Consider the following 20,605-nt stretch of genomic DNA (forward strand, 5'->3'; position numbering starts at 1 on the left):
TTCACTCCAGGGAAAGCAGTGACCGCCTATCCAATATCTCCATATAACTCATATAACTGAGCTCTTTCTTCAGTCCTGTAACATTTATGTGAGTGTTTTGTATTATTCCTCTAGATTAATCATAGCCTTCCTATTATGTTTTGTAAAGTCAAAACATTAAACTGATTCAAGGGAGCCCAAGGGAGTCCAAAAATTTGATGTATGTGAGACATGCACATATCACGAGGTAGTGTGATGACATAGCAATTAACATCCTTTTACATATAACCCTTAATTATTTAAATGACCAAGAATGCTGAATCAATGCATATATATACATATACATACACACACACAATTACTCAGATATTTTTGAAATATTAAAGACACATCGCTCCTTATTGTCTTATGGTATGGTTACAAGGACTGCAAGAACTGCTTGCAAAATTCCAGGTGGGGTCTTGCCAATAATTGTCATGTGCAGCATCATGAAGAAACCTCTTTCTATGTGTAAGGCATCAGCAGAACTTGTGGCAGCAAATTTGTAATGTTCTCTCTGTCAAAGCTTTCAGAATCTGATGACAGACTGACCAGAATACTGATCAATGAGTAGTGGGAGCTTCCTGCAGAATGGATGCTCCTGAAGTTTACTGGGCACTAAATGAATTACTGGGGCACTCAAAAACTGAAAGCGCTGGCAGGCTTAACTCGTGTGCTCATTTGATATTCTTGTTCAATGTTCAATGCAGCTATCTCTCCAGACTGTACTTTCTTCACTCTGTGGGTGTAAGAACCAGCTTACTACAGGCCATAAGACCATAGACATAGGAGCAGAATTAGGCCATTCAGCCCACGGAGCCTTCTCTGCCATTCCATCATGAGTGATTTATTACCCCCTTAACCCCATTCTCCTGCCTTCTCCCCATAACCTTTGATGCCCTGACTAATCAAGGACCTTTCAACCTCCACTTTAAATATGCCGGTGAATTTGTCAATGTAGATGAATGCTATATCCCTGCATTCTTTATTATGGTCCTTTTAAATACATTGGGTAATATGTTTTAATAATCAGCTGTAAAAACATTTTACTTAATTTTTGACAATAGTGAATGATTGGGTTAGAGTAAGTTTTAATGAAGTCTAAAAAAGCTATTTTTAGGTGCAGTAGGTTCAACCAATGTATAAATATATACAGTATGATGCATACACATTTCAGTACTTTTCTTACAATATTGATTCTCATCAAATCTACCTCATCATATATATGTTCCATAATCCAAAATCATTACTAGCCTTAATGTACCCACTCAATCCCCTCTTCACCATTGATTCACTATTTGAATAGTAAAAATTGTGCTCTGTTCATAGTGCAAATTGCAATGGTCCAAATTTTATTAAACTTCTGGCAAAACAGCTCATTTGAAGGATGCCGGTGACCAGTTTAATTGTTCATTATATCTCATGTTACCTCATGTAGTGAATGCCACCCTGAGGGAAATGGTCTTTGCATTTTCACTCATTTCCATCCTCCTCCACAACTCTTGATACCGGCAGAGCTTTGTTCAATGACAATTGGAGTACACCGTGCAGTGATGTGGAAAGCAATCTGTCATAGGTGGGCAGCACTTGTTGTTTGCCTCAAGTGGAACTTTAAACGGAGTCCTCAAGGGTTGAAGTGTGTTTACCAGCTATTAGATTTTGCCAGCAAGACATACTGCTTATATTTGCGACTGATTTTTTTTATTAAAAGGGCATCACCTTAATGATTACATTTGGAGTGAATCTTTCCTTATTTTTTTCCAAAGCATGTAATGCCCGTGTCTTATTATTTGTACCTGGCATTGTGATAGAAGTGTTAGATGAATTGAGCCTTATCCTTGCATCAGCTTGTGATGTAGAAATGAAGTATTAAAATTTGAAAAAAAAAGAGATTCCTTAGTATAGTATTGTCTGGAGGGCCAAGATATATTTTCTTTCAAAAGTAACAAAACTAAATAAAACATGCCAGGAGACTATTCCCCTCTGGGCCACGTGTAATGAACCTGGAAGCTCATTTATAAAGAACAGGTTTACAAGCTCGTTAGATGTAATATAGAACAAATGTTCTACTTTCAACTGAGCAATTATTATATAGTTAGTTTTTTTTTTCTTTTTTCCCCTAATCATTATACCGTTGAATCACCTGGGAAGACCTATTTTATAGATAATTTATTTAGTTTAATTATGTAGTTTACAGTTTCTCCCCATCAGCTGATAGGTTAATACGGAAAGTTATTGAAGAGTCTGTAGTCCCTTTGAACAATTTTTAAACTTTCATACAGTTACAAATATCTGCGTTAAGTGAAATATGAATAATTTCTCAAAAGATATTTTGCAACACCCTAGATACACCAAAGTATTGAATTCGTATAATATGTTTTAAAAGGCATCTAATTATTTAACAAAGAGAAAACTAGTTGGAGCTTATCAGAAGTCTGTAGTTAAGATCAGAAGAGAAGGAGAAAGATATAAATTAAGTAAAAGCTTTCACTGGTGGCAAATTTAATATGTAGCACAAGTGACCTCCTTGAGCTTAAATTGAAAGAAAATACAGAATGTACATCTCACTCAAGAGACTATTATACCTGTTTATAACATTCAAACTGTATTTATATATCATATTCAGCATGAAGCCAGATCCATTGACTCAGCTTGTCCATAATATCTGTCTGAGCTAGTCCTATTTAATTGTGTTTTGTTCATATCTCTCTGAAACCTTTCTGTCTATGTACCTGTAAAAACGTCTTTTAAACATTGTAATTGTTTCTGCTTCTACAGCTTCCTTTGCAGGCCATTCCATATACCTGTCACCCTCTGAGTGCAAGAAGTTTGCTTTCAGGTCTCACATTGAATATCAACATTTTGGTCATGATAAAAACGAAGTCATGGAAACTTTGGTTTGTTTCGGTGAAGCACAGAATCATTTCTAAAACATTCAAGAATCTGATTAATTGCTAATAACAAGAGTTTTTAAACAATCAAATACAGTTGATTGAAGAAGGGAATTCCATATACAGGCATGAATGGAATATGAAAATAAGGTTTGTTTCTGACCATCTAACATCTTCAGTGCACACCCAATCAGGCATCAGCTACACATTGAGAAAAGCCACGTTCGGTAAAGTTCCATTATTCCCGCATGTGGTGACAGACAAGCGGATTTTCAGACCTTTGGATGTTATTCCTTAGAAAGCTCCAACACATTTTTAATTCACTTCTTATTTAAAATTTCCAATAAGCCCATCAAGTTTAAAATAAGTGTAAGAAACAAGACACCACTAAGTTTCTAGGAAGCGTGATAAACAGAACAAGATGAGCTTTAGTGGAACATGGGAACCAGACTCCTAGTGAGTGAAACAGGGCATTGGAATCAGGGTCCCAGCATGGGGAATGAAAATATAGGAATTGGCACCCACTGGAGCAGAGAGTGAACCTCTGAGTTTGAAGATTTCTGGAGTTTTACTGCTTATAGTTCTCCTGGCTGTAATATCTGGCCCAGTCTCATCAAAGCTGATGATAAATTTCACCTCATTTTACTAATTTTATTGATATGAAATAGACTCAACTGTATTAATTTAATATGCGCCTTTTCCTGATAAGAATGTTGGGATTATTTCCATTTCGGTGAGCATCTTTTCTTTAGCTAGTCTTGGCATCTGCCTTTTAATAGTGAAATGATGGTCCTTCTCTCTGACCTCAATAGCTAGTGGATTTTATCCAGATGGAGTATGCATTGCTACCATGCGCACTTATATGGCCAATTTTTGGTCTCTTTGAAAGGTGCTCAAAATCTTAATATCTTCAGGTTCTAAGGAAAGAGTAGGCCTCAGCTAGTTCCATAAGACATGGATGCAAAATTTGACCATTCAGCCCATTGGGTTTGCTCTGTCATTCCATAATAGCTGATTTATTATCCCTCTCAACCCCATAATCTTGCCATTTCCCTTTAATCTTTGACTACTAGTCAAGAATATATTGACCTTACCAAAGATAGCTTCCAACTGTTATTAACCTGTGCTTGCATGGTCATCAAGTTATACAACTCAAAAACAGGCCCTTTAGCCTACCATGGGCATATCCTTTGGCTTACCCTTTCATACATCTACTGATACCATCTTCCCATATTAGGACCCTATTTTTCTATGCCTTGCCTATTTGTCTTTACCAATGGGGTTTATTATTGGGCCAAATTGTTGAAGCTTCAACAAGTGGGCTAATTCCAGATTGTGTCCACAGGCTTAAGTTTTTCAATATGGGCCAAGAATGAATTTTCTCAAGAGCTGTCTTTCTAGTGTGTTATTACTGAACAGCATTGGGAGTGTACCCACTTAGGGGATGAAAGAATCACACCAGTGTGCATGGATTTAAAATGCTTCAGCTTTATTACATTGATTTATACTATTATACACAGAATGTTCATGTGAGTGCTGTTGAACAATATAACATGTATGAAAATATATAAAAAACATTAACTTTGCATTTTTTTAGCCAATAGATTCATGGATGGTGAGGAACCTGCTCCCAACCATTTTGTCGTAGTCTGCAGACGTTCAACGGATATTATACACATCTCTTGAGAAATCAACTCAATTGACAGCTAAGTTCATGTCATCCTCCGCAGTTTTGACTTATCACCTTCTCATAAAATCGGATGGAAGACTGGGTGAAAGGTCAGTATATATCTTTATAATAGTAAGTGCTTTGCACTTTAGGGTTACAAATTTTCCATTTCATCTCTTTTCCCTCTGGCATTGAGCATTGAAATGTTGCTGCAAGTCTGACAGCTTGTCTTCTGGGCAAGATTTTGGAGCAGCATGCAAGATGATGTTAGCCACAAACGGTGTTTATTTCTGGTAAAATAATAAAGTGGGTCACTTTCATGATACTTTAAGAAAAACAAGAACCGATATTGCATCCCATGCTGGAGATGTTGAACTTCTACGGTGGTTTTAAAAAATGTAAATTCTTATATTGATTTTGCACAACCACATTACAAAACAGTTTGAGTTTGAACTATGTGTCTGGTCAATATTCCTTTGACTTGCTCATTCAGAAAATTTGTGTCATTAGCAAATGAATGGCTTTTTGGTCGGGTGCTAAGCGCTCTACCAGGTGTTTATTATATTACACTGGATGGGATTGTGAGTACAGAAGACGATATAAAGAAGCTTTGAGGAATGTAGACAAGCTGAGGCCACATCCACACTACACCGGATAAATCCGTAACCGAAGCTTTTTCTCTCATTTTTACCAGCCGTCCACACTAAAATGGCATTTTCGTCCCCTGAAACTGGAGCTTTTCAGAAATGCTCTCCAGGGTGTGTAATTTTGAAAACACCACTTGGCCGGAGCAGTGTGGACAGGGTAACTGGAGAAATCTAAAAATGCTATCATGATGTGCCAGAACAGATGGTGACGTCAGCGCGCTATTTCATTGTTTTCTTGAACACAACCTAACAATTTCAGAACAGCCGGCAACGAGACTGAAGCCAGAAGAGTTAGAAATGTACTCACCAAATACTTTGAACCATAACTTACTGAATAAATAAGTATACTCACTTTGCCCTGTTTTCTGTCCTTGCTCATATGAAAGTGGTTTATTTATTTATACAAGTACTTCTCTGACAATAGATGTGTAACAGCCTAATGTAACATTGTACAGAAATACAAGATAATACTGATGCAGACATGTTTTATACATTTAACAAGGGGCTTTATTAATGCAACAGAGTTCGTCAGTTTTTCAAAGCTCGTCATCAGCCGAGTCATACTGTCCGTGAACTTCCTGTTGGTTGCCTCCATATGCTCCAATATTAGTTCTTTTTACTTTTAAGCCCTCCTTTTAAGCCAACAGCTGTCCGTCGTTTAAGTTTTTCTAGTCTGTAACTGCACAAACATGCAACAGGTCTTTCATGGGTAGATTCGACACCAAACATGTTGCTTGTTTTCGGTAGATGTGTCCTGCGCATGCGCAGTAGGAGGAGATTCGCCGAAATATCAGTTTTAATGTGGACGGAGATATTTTTAAAAACGCATAGTGTGGATGCCTATCATTTTTATGCGAAACCGGCATTTTCAAAATTATCCAGTCTAGTGTGGACGTTGCCTGAGTGAGTGAACAAGAACATGGCAGATAGAATATAATATGGAAAATATGAAATCATTAATCTTGTTACTCAAAGCAATGAAATGAGTTATTTCAAGATCAAGTTCAAGTGTATTGTCATGGGTATACATACCCAAGCTATATATACCATGAAAATTAGCTTTTTGCACAGGCAGCCCAGTACATTAAAAATATGGCAAACATAAATTACACAAGTTAAATTAAAATAAATTATGCATAACAAATGTGACAAAGTAAAGAAAAATACACAAAACAATCTTAGTGCAAATGGAGGAGAATATAGACTGAGGCAGAATTAGGGTTTTCCAGTTGGTTCAGGCAAGTGGGGATGAAGGTGGTGTTGAATCTTGGGATGTGGATCTTCAGGCACTCTACCTCTGACCTACAGCAGAAAGGAGAAGGGGGCATGGAGTGGCTGGCGGGGCTTCCTGATGATAGGTGTCATCTTCATGAGACATTGCCTCTGGTAGATGTTTTTGATGATGGGATGGAACGGGCTGAGTCGACCACTCTCTGTTCCTGTGCTTTAGCGATCCCATATCAGGCTGTGGGACAACCAGTCAGAATGCTATCCACTGCCCATCTGTAGGTTACACTCTTCAATGACATGCTGAACCTCCTGAAACTTCTAAGAAACTAGAAGGTATGCCTTTTTTTACATTTGTATCTACGTGGTGGCCCCAAAGTAAGTTCTCCAAGACTCTGACATCGGAACTTAAAACTGCTCACCCTTTGCACTGCATATCCCTGGTTTTGCTGATTTTGAGTGTAAAATTGGAATATATATATATTTAAATAGAAAACTGAAGTTTAAAAGGATCTTGGGATGTTTGTACCAAGTCACTGAAAGCCTGCATGCTGGTGCAGCAATTCGGATGATAAGTGTTATGTTGACCTTTATAAGGAGAGGATTAAATATAGGAAGGGAGACTTAATGCATTTGTATAGGGTTTTGTTGAGATTGTACCTGAGCACTATGTAAAGTTTTGTTCTCCTTATCCAAAAAAATACACTTCAAATCTCTGCCCCAAACAGTTATGGAAGCTTAATATTTGAATTAATTTAAACACATATCAATAATTTCTTAACATAAGGAGACTTAAAGGATATGGGAAAAGTTTCTTAACATTTCTTAACATAAAGAGACTTAAAGGATATGGGAAAAGTTTAGGAACAGCAATGCTGAGGTAGAAGATCAGCTCCATTTTTGATGTAAGGTACAGGAGCTTGAGCTTCTGCTACTGTCTCTTACATTCTTGCGTCAAGATTCAGTGTACAGGAGCTGAAAAATTTAAAAGTTGCTAGCTGACACCTTGAGATGTACAGGGAGGCAACTTGTTGGTAAAGACCCACATGTTATTTTCTCTTTTATTCATCTTTGTTGTTATCATTTATTAAAGAAAATATTTACATGTTCCAGAAAATGTGATGGGAGTACGAATTATGCATGATGTTTTCCGCTGTTATTCTGTTCACCAGTGGGAATGGAAGAGACGCTTGGCCGTCCACTTGATCAGGGAATAGACCGTTTATTTTAGTCAGGCACTTGGTCTGTTACAGACGAAGTCTGTAAGAAGGGTAATGGCTCTTCAGACTAATGTCGGATGGTGAATTTCTAATATGCTTTGGCCATAAACAGTAAGAGATGAATTTGATTAGATTAATTAGCATCTGAAAAATAAAGCAAAGTCCATTTTTATCCATGTGGATTTTTAACCTCCATGGACAAAGAATTTCTAAGGCAACTTATGGAACACTTGCACACTAATAGAATCAGGAGCTTGATTCAGAGGGAGGAGTGCTCAGAAACAGTGGTATTTGAGCTGTTCTATTATGGCAATGGAGCCACAATTTGACAGCCACTGTACGCATTCCCCTGGATGAGATGTTAAAGGTTAATGAAGGAAATGATGCCAATCTGCAAGGAGCTGACAGGTTTGCCATCATAGAAAACAGGATGATTCATTAATTTTGAAATCAAAGGTTAGCAGCCAACCACAGCTCAGAGCAGGTACCTGATCAAGTGTTCATCTTTTATACAGGTCCATCACCTGGTTTAAATTATGAATGGTGGCACCAGGATTGACAGTCAGAAAGGACACCCAAGGTCATAACTTGATGCTCAAGTTCCAGATTATTACCAAATAAGTAAACATAACCAGGATTTAAAAGATATGAATGTTAGCTTTTGCAGGAGCAGCACAGTACGTTGCAAACATGACTAACATTAGTTAACATAAACTTAAAATAAGTATAAATTATACATAATGGTCAGCTCAGGCTAGATGCGCTGAAGGCTGTTTCTGTGCTGTCCTTTTCTATGACTCTATAACTTACACAACAAAATAAACAAAATAAAGATAGCAACATCAGTGAAAGTGGAAAAGAAACAGTAAAAAAGAAATATAGTGTTTTCAGTTCTGTTCCAGAACCTGATGACAGTTGGGAAGAAACTATTGTTGAACTTTGGGGTATGGGTCTTCAGGTTCCTGTACCTCCTGTGTGATGACAATGTTGAGAAGACGGCAGTGGTTTTGGCTCTAGTGTTCTTGCACTTAAGTAAGAAACTGAGACCATAATTAAATTTAAGGATTAAAACAAGATTACGTCATTCAATTACTTGCACCTGCTTTTCCATTTAATAAAATCATGACTGATCTTTTACTAGAATGCCACTGACTCCATTTTCAATGATTTTGTCAAGAAATGTAAAGGAGGCTTCAGCCAAACACAAAGCAACAGAGACAATTCAGTGGTGAGCTATTACTTTAACAATAAACTGTAAAATATCAGGCCATGAAGGGCCACAGAACAAAAGCAAAAGAGAATAGGTACTTAGCATGACAAGGAAACAAGGTAACTGAAGGCAAGGAACAACTGGTTTGATGATTGAACAAAGGCTGTGGATAAGAGTTGGGTTTAAATAGGCTGCAGGTGATGAGTTGGAAACAAGAGGCAGATCATTCCTGTTAGCCGGATAGAGACTCAGGGGTGCCTACCTGTGTAGGCCTGACAGAGCCACCCCTCCTATGGCTGGTACCCGATGCTCCAGGGCAATCTAAATGGGTCTGGTGGAACTCCTCAATGAATGATGGATCTAAGATGAGACTGGATGTCACCCAAGACCTCTCCTCTGGGCCATAACTTTCCAAGTCGACCAGGTACTGCACACCCCATCCACAATAATGTGAATTCATTAACTGGCAAACTGTTTACTGCATACTGGACCATCTTCCACCATCCTAGGTTTCTGGAGTTTTCAGGTGGGTTGAGTGTTTCATGGAAAATGGGATTGAGGAAAGACCTATGGAAGGTAAGTGTGATCTTGTGAGACGATGGCAGCTGGAGATGGTAAGTGTCTGGATTGATATGATGGGTGATCTTGGAGGGACCAATAAACCGGGATGAGAACTTGCAGAAGTTGGTGCACAGTGGTAGATCTCGGGTGGACAGCCAGGCATGGTCTCCAGGCCAGAGTAGTCTAGTGAGGCATGATTGGCAGTTGGCCTGGCAGCAGTAGGTGCGGTTGGTAGCTTGGATGGCCCTCTTCCAAGCACTCCAGCAGCAGCAAACCTGGGCCTTGTTGGACAGGCTACACTGTTGGCTCCTCCATGGGAAGCAACTGGAGTTGTTAGCCATGAAGCACTTCAAAGGGTGACATACCTGTGGCAGAGAAATTGTGGGACAGCTCAGCCCAGAGCAAACACATTCTCCATCTGGAAGGGTTATAGATGGCAAAGCATTGCAGTAACTTCTCCTCTTGCTGATTGGATATTTCTGACTGACAGTTGGTCTGCAGACAATAAACTCATTGTGGTGCAGAGGAGGGAGCAGCAGTCTGGCCAGAAGTGGGAGACAAACTGTGGGCCTGGTTTGACACAATGTCCCGAGGGAAACAGTGGAGATGAACAACATGCTGGAGAACAAAGTCCGCTATCTCAGTGGCTGACAGAAGCTTGGAGCAGCCTTGCAGAGCTGGTCCACCACTGTCATGATCACTGTGGCCCCATAGGAAGGCTGCGAACCCATGACGATACCCATGGCGATGTGGGACTACGGGCGTCAAAAGACCAGTTGGGGCCACAGGATCCCAGAGGGCCAATGGTTGGAAAAATTGGACTGGGCATATTGGTGGCAGGCAGTGATAAACTGACATATGTCTGTGATCATGGTGAGCCAGAAGCAGTGTTGCAGAAAATCCAGAGTCCATTGTGCATCTGGATGGCTGGAGAAGGGGGGAAGTGTGGGCACACTGGAGTGCCTTGGAGCACATGCCACCAACACATAGATGCATTTGTCAGAGATTTTAGGCTGGAGTAGGCCTGTGTTGTAGGGCAAGACAGATCTGGTTGTCAAGATCCCAGGCAACGGGGATGAATCAATGTCTCCATTCCCTGAGGCCCATCTAATAGTGAGTAGCTCCCTGTCTCCTACTTCTTAACAGCACTGTGTAGAGTTGAAATTGCATGAGAAGAAGGCACAAGGGTGTGTCTTCCCATCTGGTCCTTGCTAGGAGCGGAAGGCCCTGGCGCCCATGTCAGGTGTGTCCACCTCTTGCACAAAAGGTCTGGAACGGTTCAGATGGCAGAGAGTGGGAGTGGTGGTGAAGCATTTCTTGGGCTCCTTGAAAGACCAGATTATCCGTGGGGTAGGTGAAAGGAGTGGCAATTTGGCAGTAGCTCCTGATGAAATGATGGTATAAGTCAGAGAAGCCCAAGAAGCACTGTAGCTGTGTGACAGAGCGCAGTCGGGGCCCTTCGATGACAGAGCACACTTCCCCTGGTCCATGATACTGCAACAGATTGAAAGGACGTAACCCAGGAAGGAAATGACTAGGGTGTGGAACTGGCATTTTTCTAACTTGCAGTACAGTTGATTTTTGAGGAGATGCTGAAGGACTGAATGGACATTACAGACGTGGCCTTTGGAGTCCTTGGAGAAGATGAAGATGTCATTGAGGTAGATGAACATATGTCTGTGTAGCATGTCTGGGAGGATCACATGAGCGAAGGTTTGGAAAACGGCTGAACTGTTGAAAAGTCCGAAAGACATCACCAAGTATTCATAGAGGCCAGTGGGTGTTATGAATGCCCTCTGCCACTCATCCCTGTGGTGGATGCTGATCAGGTTGCACACGCTCTGTAGATTCCGTTTGGTGGAGGTCTGGGCCCTGGGAATGTTTTTGGATGCACTATCCATCAAAGGGAGAGGGTAGCAGTTCTTAATGGTGAATTTGCGGAGTCCACGGTAGTTGATGCAGGGACGGAGAACCTCATCTTCCTTTCTGACAAAGAAGAATCCTACAGCAGCTGGGGACTGGGATGGTCAAATGAAGCCATGCAGTTGCAGTTCAGTGATGTAGTCATTCATGACTTGGGTGTAAGGAGGGGAGAGGTAGAATAGATTACCTCAGGGAGAGGTGATGCCCAGGAAGAGATCAATCACATAGTCATGTAGTCTGTTAGGTAGCAGACTGTTGGCTTCCCATTTCCTGAAGGCGATGGCTAAGTTGCGGTATTCCTGCGGGAGTTTGGTGAGGATGAGAGGGTCCTCCATCTCCATGGATTTATGGGATGAAGTCAACTGAGGTTGCAGGCAGGTGGTTCCCCAACTTAGCAGGTAACAGGATGACCAGGCAAAGTGAGGACCATGAGTGGAGAGAGAGCCAGATGTAACCCAGGAAGAGAGGAGTGTTGGGTAAGTCCATAAAGAGGAATTGGATGGACTCATAGTGCTCTCTGATGCTCATATGCACAGGTTCTATGCATGCTCTGACCATCCCAGACCCTAAGGGATGCCTGTCAATGGCCGTGATACAGAAGGGGTGGTGTGGAGGAGGACAGAGAGAGTGAGTTGGGCTATGGGGCTGGTACAAGTGGTCAGGGGGTAGATTACCAGATAGAAGGCGCCTGATGGTGACATTTTCCTGGATGCAGTGGGCATTTGATGCGTGTGTATTCAGCTGCTCTGCAGTAAACACACGTGTTTCTCCAACAATGCCCATGTTCTTGGCTTGGGGGGGGGAGGTTAAGAGAGTTGTCGCTAACTGCAAGGGTTCTGGAAGCATTGCTGATGAGGGGTTCTGCAGCCAGAAATGATTCTGGGAACAGGACTGGGGTTCTGGCTGGTGATCTGGAGGGCTCTTCCATAAGACGTTTGCCAACACAGAGGGCCAGAGTGATGAGGTTTTCAAGGTCGGTGTGCATCTCCTGTGCAGACAGCTTGCCTTTCAAGTGCTCAGAGAGGCTGTAATGGTGATGGGCCAGCAGAACTTACGCATTCTAGTTGCACTCCACCACGAGTGTCCTGAATTCCATGCTGTAATTCTGCACCGACTGTGAACCTTGGTGCAGGTGAAGTGTCCAAACCAGTGCCTCTCTTCCACTTGCCAAATGGTCGAAAACCTGGTGCGTCATGGCGGTGAATTCCTCATATTTACTGCAAATGGTGGTTTTACTGTCCCAGTTAGTGGTGGCCCAGGTCAGCGCTCGCCCGTCCCTAAGAGTTGAGAAAGACAATCTTGGCTCACTCCAGAGAATACGGAAGTGGCTGGAGATCAAAGTGCAAAACACGTTGCAGCATTGGTTTGGGAAGCCATCAAAGTGTTTGGACACTGGAACCTGGGGCTCCAAGGGAGATGCTTGACTGTTGCAGGGTTTCTGTATTGAGATGGAGAATTGGTTGAGAGTGCTGAGCAGGTGGTCAATGGTTTCTTGCCATTTTGGGAACATATACTTGTGTCAGTGGATTACTTCCTTTCAGCAAACAAACTCTGCTGGGTCAATTGCTGTTTCATCCATCCTGTCAGGAAATGTAAAGGAGGCTTGACCCAAAAGCAGAGCAGCAGAGATGATTTAGCAGTGAGCAACCACTTTAATAATCAATTACAAAAGAACAGGCCCTAAAGAGCCACAAAACAAGAGAGAATAGATACTTAATACAACAAGGAAAAAAGGTAACTGAAGGCGAGGGGTGACTGATTAAGGCTGGCTTGTTGGATGATTAAAGAAGGGCTGTGGATGAGAGTTGGGTTGAAATAAGCTGCAGGTGATGAGTTGGAAAGGAGTGACAAGTGATTCCTGTTAGCGGGGTGGAGACCGGAGGTGTCTGCCTGTGTGGGCCTGGCAGATTTTCTTTATATCTAACTTCTACTGAGCTCTGCCTTGAAAATAATCAATGAGTAAGCCTTTACTGAGTAGAGCATTTCCAAAGATTAATCGCTCTCTGAAGGAATTCTCAGGTCTGCTCTGAATGAGTTCTTGACTGTTCTTGACTGAAACATCAACCCTGTCAGAACTGTGTATGTTTCAATGTGATCCCCTCACACACATCTTAACTCTAGAGAATAATTTGTTTAATCTCTCTTCATTCAAAATTACTGTCATCCCTGGTTGGTGTGGTTTTTCTATTGCAGATACAGTGGCTATAAAAAGTATTACCACATCCCCCGCCCCCGGAAGTTTTCATGTTTTGTTGTTTATAACATTGAATCACAGTGGATTTAATTTGACACTTTTGACAGTGATCAACAGAAAAATACTCTTTTGTGTCAAAGTGAAAACAGATCTCTACAAAGTGATCTAAATTAATTACAAATATAAAACACAATAATTGATTGCATTAGTAGTGTCCCCCTTTAATATGACACACCAAATCACCACCTGTGCAGCCAGCTGGCTCTGGCAGACACATAGTTAGGTAAGTGGAGATTGATTGTAGTAAAAATACACCTGTATCTGGAAGGTCCAACTACTAGTGAGTCAGTATCCTAGCAAAAACTACACCATGAAGACAGAACACTCCAAACAACTCTGCGAAAAGGTTATTGAAAAGCACAAGTCAGGAGGTGGATACAAGAAAATTTCCAAGTCACTGAATTGGAGTACAATAGTCAATCATCAAGAAGTGGAAAGAATATGGTACAGCTGTAAATCTGCCTAGAGCAGGCCATACTCAAAAAAAACTGAGTGACTGTGCAAGAAGGGGGCTAGTGAGGGAGGCCACTAAGAGACTTATGACAACTCTGGAGGAGTTACAAGCTTCAGTGACTGAGATGGGAGAGACTGGGCATATAACAACTGTTGCCCGGGTGCTTCACCAGTCATAGCTTTATGGGAGAGTGGAAAAGGGAAGCCACTGTTGAAAAAAACTCTCAAGAAATCTCGGCTTGAGTTTGCTAGAAGGCACGTGGGAGACTCTGAAGTCAGCTGGAAGCAGGTTCTATGGTTTGATGAAACCAAAATTGAGCTTATTGGCCATCAGACTAAATGCTATGTTTGGTGTAAGCCAAACACCACACCTCATCAAAAACACACCACCCCTACCATGAAGCATGGTAATGGGTGCTCATGCTGTGGGGATGCGTCACTGCAGCAGGCCCTGGAAGGCTTGTGAAGGTAGAAGGTAAAATGAATGTGGCAAAATGCAGGGAAGTCCTGAAGGAAAACCTGATGCAGTCTGCAGGAGAAGATTTGTTTTCCTGCAAGACAATGAGCCCAAGCATACACAGGAATGACTTAAAAACAACAAAGTTAATGTCCTGGATTGGCCAAGTCAGAGTCCAGACCTCAATCTAGTTGAGAATTGTGGCTGGACTTGAAAAGGGCTGTTCACTCACGATCCCCACACAGTTTGACAGAGGTTGAGCATTTTTGTAAAGAAGAACAGGGGAAAATTGCAGTGTTCAGCCACACAAAGCTGCTAGAGACCTACCCTCACAGAGTCAAGGCTATAATTGCTGTCAATGGTGCATCCACTAAATATTGACTTGAAGGGGGTGAGTAATTATGCAATCAATTAAATTCTGTGTAATAATTGTGATCTATTTAGACAAATTTGTTTTCACTTTGACACAGAAGTGTTGTTTCTGTTGATCAGTATCAAAAAAACCAAATTAAATCCTTTATGTTTCAATGTTATAAACCATGAAAACTTCTGGTGCAGGCAGATGACTTTTTATAGGCACTGTATATCCTTTCTTAGACTGGGAGACAAAAAAACTTTTATAATGTTCCGAATTGGTTTCACTAGGACTCTAGAGAACTGCAGCAAAACGTGTCTATTTTTGTACTTAAATCATTTTGTAATTAAGACCAGCAAAATTGCTTGCTCAAGTGCATAATAGCTTTAAGTGATTTATGTACACACCATTCAGGTCCTTCTGAATACCTGCACCTATCAATCTCCCACTATTTAAAGAATACTCCCATTTCTATATTTTCTTCCAAAGTGGTACATTTCCACAATATATTCTGTTTACCAAGACCTAATAATTTCAATTCTCACAAATCACACTGTCCCCTTTGTATATCACTAGTTCTTTTGGTTTTGATACATTAATGTTACTTTGTGTAACAGAGCAGAACTCAACTCGTTGCACTTGCTGATAGTTATAAGGCTGATCTCCTACTAACATGTTTTAAATATCCCTCCATATTTACAGCCACTTTTTAATGAGATCTCACACCTTTCCCTCCTTTGCCTTTCAACATTCTGAAGGAACTGTTCCTATTGTGACTCCCTAGTTCAAATTTTCACCTCCACCAACCTTGTTATTGCATTTTCCAATGCAACTGCAAGAGATGTGACACCTGTCCTCTCCTATTTAGGGACCAGATGGTCCTTCTAGCTGAAGCAATGATTCACTTGCTTTTATCCCCCCATTCTTGTGTATTGCACTCAGTGCTCACAATATAATCTAGTCTACATTGGAGAACCTCAAATAGATGTGCGGCCTCACAGCAGGATGCCTTTATCCAATCCACGAGGGTGACCCTCAGCCTTTAAATACCTGTCACTTAAATTCTTCATCCAATTTTCGGTCAGACCTCTCTGAACTCAGATTCTTGTACTATTCCAACGGAATCTCAAGAACGATACTTCTATTTCCATGTGGAGACATTGCAGCCTTTGGGACTCAATATTGACTTCAACGTTTCAGATAACCAGCACATCTCATTTGAATAACCAGTTTTGATGCAAGATAACATTAATCTGTTTTCTCTCTTGGAGATGCTGCCTGGTCTAAGTTATTTTGAGCACCCTCCTTTAGTTCAGATTTTCCACAATTGTAGTGCTTTCTGACCTCTCTAACAAGCTTCACTTATCAACTAATTAGAAGGTTATGAAAGTGATTCTGTCACCTGGGATACTTTGGTTTGTCCCCTTTTGCAGACATTCCCTTGTTTTTCCCCATCCCATCCCCCTCTCTCATTTTAAACATACTTAGTTCTCCTTTTCTAATTAAGGGTCATTGATCTGAAAAGAAACAAACATTTTTTTGCTTTTATTCATCACAGATGCAGTCTGACTTCATGAGTTATTCCAGCACTTTCAAATTTCCAGTATCTGCAGTTCATATTGGTTTTAAATACATGTGATGTTGGTGGTCAGGAAAAACAAAGCAATCACTTCTTGGCCCTTGCAGAACCGTTTACTGTTAATATAGTGGTGTTAATGAATTGGAATGTTTTTGGAACAGAGGGAAGAAATAGCTTAGAGGGACCAGCTACAGTTTTAATCCTGTTAACATAGTGTGGATTAGAACCCTGATGGGGAGTTGAATGCATTCTAATTTCTGTATTGTGGTCATAACCTTCTATGAATCCATTTTATTCTGTTTGCCAACATGAATCTGGGTCTTGAGGGAATTAATTTGGAGGAGAATTCAGCATGGAGCTTGAAAATGTCACTGCTGAGTCCCTCTTGAACACTTAAATAACATTCCAAGCAAACACGAGATACACTGACCAAATGGAAGTCCAATTATTTATGCATTTAGTGCTCTCAAAAGAATAGTTAAGGTACCTTGACTGTTTTAGTAATTCTTTCTGAAGTGGATTGTTAAAGCTGTTTCAAAGTTTGCCTTATAGCTGGCTGTAATGCTGCAAACACTGCATCATCAGTAGTGTTTTAGGAGTGGGGTAAACTCGTCATGGAGATAATAAACCTTTGCCAATTCATGACAAAGCTGTGGCATGAATATTCTGGTGAACCTTTGGAAACTCTACAATACTGGAAAGAAATAATTTCAATCTGTAGGATGTAAAGAGTACAAAGAAAAGTTTGTCAGCAGGATTGTGTGTTCTGTAATCACAATTAAAGGGTTTTGCTTCAAGTTCAGTAACTTTTCTCCTTTATGATTCTTAACTTACTCCTTGCTCCTTTGTTCTATTCTCTCAGATTGTGCTTGATTGTAGCCCCACACTGTGTTAAAGGTGCTGATGTTGCCATTGTTGTGTTGACTTTGACTTTTACTGACGGAGAGGCATGATTTAGCCAAAGCCACACTGAGACTGATTAATGAGAAATTTTGATGAAGTTTCTAGCTAGGGATGGAAGATAGTGTACAGTAACCATTCCTTAAGTTACTTTAAGCTAAAGCTTACAACATATTTAATCAGCATTCCAGAACAGTATGATGTATATTGCATGACATGAACACAGATCTTTACACTTGCTGGCATGGTTGCAACAGTACTCTTAATCAACTTGCCCTTGGAGGTTGCATTGAAAATCTGAGGTCTTTAATTGCTAATTCTAGATTCTTTTAATGTAACATTATTTTCCCTAAAGGTAAGATCAAGGAAATTACTTGAAATTTTACCTCATTGTGCCTTGAAACATTTTGAACAGGAAAACAAGGAGGTGTTTCCTCAAAAGAGCAGTATTGCTTCTCAATACCGTTGTGCGTCGTGTACTGTGTTGAGGTGATTTTGGAATTGCTCTTGAGCTGGTGTGGTAGTAATGTTATTGATATTAGTGTGCATGGTGCAATGATGATTAATCTCTGCAGGAAATTTCTATTAGAATAATAAATATTTAAAATGCGTCATGCTTGCTTGATATGAAATGCATTGAAACTTGAATATAGGATTATTGAGAAACAATACTGTGTCTTAACAATGCACGTGATTATTAAATTATCTGTGCTTTTAATTGATTTCTGTGGCTTAGAAATTGTTGTGTTCAATGATGTACGTGCTGTGTGGCTACTGGTTGGTGCTCACATAACCTTTGAAAGTGGGTATCTGTTGCAGCCTTCATCATGCTGCAGTTCAAGGTCTCTAATTGCTGAATGTATTACACATTTACATTTGCTTCACTGGGGCCATGGCCACTGGGGATTGGAGTGTTGGTAATCCGGGAGTTTTGTGACTTAAGAGTTATGTGATGATCAAGGGGTTGAGGCCAGGGTGAATCTGGGAGGTGTGGGTAAGATTGTTCGGTGGATAGATTTGGAACTGTTAGGGGATGGTGTTGAAGGCTAATGGGTAAGTAAAGGGCTTTACCTTGGCGATGAACTAGCCCAGCCTAATGTGCTGCTAGTTAAGCTTTGTTGTTTCATAAGTGACTGAGCATAGATGCCTCAGGGATAATATGGACCATGTTCCTCTGCACTCCTCCAAAAGGGGTGTTTTTCATGGAAATCTATTAGGAGCTAAAATCCAACATTCCAGTGTGAATCTCTTGTGAGGTGCCAGGATGAATTTCTAACATGACAGGAAATGATCCAGAAATAACTGTTGCCCCTTTTCTCTCCAGGAAACTGTTTCATTTGATCCCTTTGCAAAATCACTTGTGTGTACATCATCCTACCGATTAACAATGTTGTCCAGTATATTTTATGGATGCATTTTTTCTTTTTCAATGTTTGTACAAGTTCTATGACTGTTGATTGATCAACCTCATTCATATTCAAGCATTGGTCAAGGTTCTTGGTAGATTAAAGTGTTTATAAAACATTCTTTGTCCATTTACTGCACCATTTTCAGTTCTATAAATTGGTTATGTGTGTGTATATATATATGTGTGTGTGTGTGTGTGTGTGTGTGTGTGTGTGTGTGTGTGTGTGTGTGTGTGTGTGTGTGTGTGTGTGTGTGTGTGTGTGTGTGTGTGTGTGTGTGTATATATATATATATATATGTGTGTGTATATATATATATATATATGTGTGTGTGTGTGTGTGTGTATATATATATATGTGTGTATGTATATATATATATATGTGTGTATGAGGGGCTGACTCAAGAAGGCAACGTCTATCATCAAAGATCCCTCCATCTGGAACACGTCACCTTTTTTAAGTTGCTATCATGCAGGAAGTATAGAAGCCGCAAGTCCCACATCAACAAGTTCAGAAACAAATACTTCCCTTCAATTATTTGGCTCTTGGCCCAGCCCGCTCAGCACTAATTATTATCCCAGAACAGCCAAACTATGTCCACCTTCAACTGCAACACATTTTTTTTTTCTGGATCAACTTCAGTACTTGTCAAATTTTGTCCAGTTTTTGTTTAATTTGTTTTTCTTATGAAAGTTGAGGATCTGATGCTGCTGCAGATGGGTTTTTCCTTGCATCTGTGCATACATGGGCTTGGGCATTGGACAATAAACTCAGCTCTGACTTTGTATTATGTTTCTGCTGTCTACCTTCAATTCAACTATGTGCATTAAAGAGCTTTGTGCTCAGATTCATTGGTTACACGTCCCATCAGCAGTAATGTATTATATGTGAATATGGATTAATACTGTATTAGTTAACTATACTCACTTCCTCATTAAGGCGATTGTACAAGAATTCTGAACATTGAGGTAATAAATGTTATTTTGTGACATCATCAAAGGGATCATTTTGCCTTGACCTTTCTACAGTGAATTTGCATTGTATATATTCCATTAATTAGTGGTAGTGGGCAGAGGTAATTGTAAATATGCTGAAAACATTATTGCTGGAAAGCAAATGTGGATTATCAGTAGGTTGCTAAATTTGTACTTATAAGGTCACAGTCATTAATCATCACTCATCAGATTACCATTAAAAGTAACGTTATAATTTTATTCTTGGATATTATGATTGTTGCCTTTGACATTTGTCTTCATTTTATTTGTTTTTGGCTGCTGATTCTGGATATCAAAGTAAATTTATTTTCAAAGTACGTATCTGTCACCATGTACAACCCTGAGATTTGTTTTCTTGCAGGCATTCATAGTAAATAGAAAGAAACACAATAGAATCAATTAAAAAAAACACACACATGACAGAGACTGACAAATACCCAATGTGCAAAAGACAAAAAGTTGTGAAAATACAAAAAGAAAAAAAAATAACAATAACAAATAAGCAGTAAGTATCACAGACTTGAGTTGTTGAGTGCTTATAAGTGAGGTTACGGAATCAGTTCAGTGTTGGAGTGTTTGAAGTTATTCCCTCTGGTTCAGGGGCCTGATGATTGACAGGTAATAAATATTTCTGATCCTGATGGTGTGAGACTCGAGGCTCCTGTGACAGTGCTCCTTGTAAGTGTGCTCATTGTTGGGGAGGTCTTTCCCTGTGATATATTTGGTGGTATCCACTACTTTTTTGTAGTTTTTTGTCCTGTTCAAGGGTACTGGTGTTTCTGTATGCAGTCATGATGCAAGTATACTCTTCACTGTGAACACTTCACTCCTGCTAAAGGG

At 40.2% G+C, this 20,605-nt stretch overlaps 1 long non-coding RNA gene across 2 annotated transcripts in view; it reads left to right on the plus strand.

Moving 5' to 3' along the window:
- LOC140725912 (uncharacterized) overlaps positions 1 to 20,605 on the plus strand; it is a 147,493-nt gene that overhangs the window by 117,826 nt on the left and 9,062 nt on the right. For both annotated transcript variants that reach the window (XR_012098509.1, XR_012098510.1), the window contains one exon: positions 4,507 to 4,688. This is a non-coding gene — a long non-coding RNA (uncharacterized lncRNA). The remainder of the gene's footprint in view (positions 1 to 4,506; positions 4,689 to 20,605) is intronic.

The sequence above is a fragment of the Hemitrygon akajei genome, chromosome 4 (genome assembly GCF_048418815.1).
Source record: "Hemitrygon akajei chromosome 4, sHemAka1.3, whole genome shotgun sequence".
NCBI classification, from domain to species: domain Eukaryota; kingdom Metazoa; phylum Chordata; class Chondrichthyes; order Myliobatiformes; family Dasyatidae; genus Hemitrygon; species Hemitrygon akajei.